This window comes from Pteropus vampyrus, unplaced genomic scaffold (genome assembly GCF_000151845.1).
Source record: "Pteropus vampyrus isolate Shadow unplaced genomic scaffold, Pvam_2.0 Scaffold187, whole genome shotgun sequence".
Classification (NCBI taxonomy): Eukaryota; Metazoa; Chordata; class Mammalia; order Chiroptera; family Pteropodidae; genus Pteropus; species Pteropus vampyrus.
In genome coordinates, this window is record NW_011888968.1 from 1,218,053 (window position 1) to 1,219,119 (window position 1,067).

The window sequence follows — 1,067 nt, forward strand, 5'->3', positions numbered from 1 at the left end:
GGCCGAAGGCCGGCCCTCCGCACGGCGTGCCCACCGCAGGCTCCCCTGCTCCGCCGTCCGCTTGCCTGCCCTGCACCGACACCACGGCCTGGACCACGGGATGCGGTCGGGAGCCGTGCTCTGAACGCCGCCCCTGCCCGGTCACTGCAGCTGTCCTCCGCGCAGTGGAGCTGCTACCTCCGGAGGTCCACGTGGGAACCCTCCCCGCGGCCCCGAGGCCACGCCCTGCCCCGGCTGCTGTCCGCTCGGCCTCCAGGCGCTCGTCCCTGGCCTCGCCTGCCCCAGCGCCTCCTGCTCCATCTCCGTAGCTGGTCCTCCCTCGATCCTGGAGCCGCCTAAAGTGCAGACGCTCCCAGGGCCTCTTCTGGTCTCTGTCCCCTGACCGTGTCCAACCTCATCACTTAAATACCGTTGATCGACCATCACCCTCGTCCCTCCCTCAGCTGGGACCTGTCCCCTCGACTCCTAATGCCAAGGACGGCTCCCACTCAGCAGCCACTGTGCGTCCCCTGGGCATTGGCTCAGCGGGACACATCCAAAACTGAGCTCCGGGCCTTCTCCCCAGGCCCCTCCTCCTGCATCCGGTGCCGTCCAGCCAAGAGCATGCCGCCTTGCGGCTCTATTGGACAGACCCCCGGTCGGTACCAACCCCTCCATTGCACACCATTTGTCCCATCCACCCGGAAATTCTACTGACCCTGCCTCAAAAGTGGGTCCCGAAGCTGATGGCTTCTTGCCATCTTCTCCACCCAGCCCGTCCAGGCCGCACGGCCTCCCAGCCAGGCCCCCACTCAGCACGGCAGCCACAGTGATGCTGACAGGGCCCCCTGACCTCTGACCTCGTCCGTCCCCACCCCCTCGCCTGCGCGCTGCTCAGCTGACTGTCCCCCCTGAACTCGGGGCAGGCTGCGTTCACTGACCTCCGTAGAGTCTGGTCACATGAGGCTTCTCCCATTGCGACACCTCCTTCCTGTCACCCCGTGTCCCCCGAGCATTTGTCTCCTTGCAACGTCCTGTGTCAGCTGCCTGTGTGATGACCGACGCCCAGCCTAGAGTGCGAATTCCAC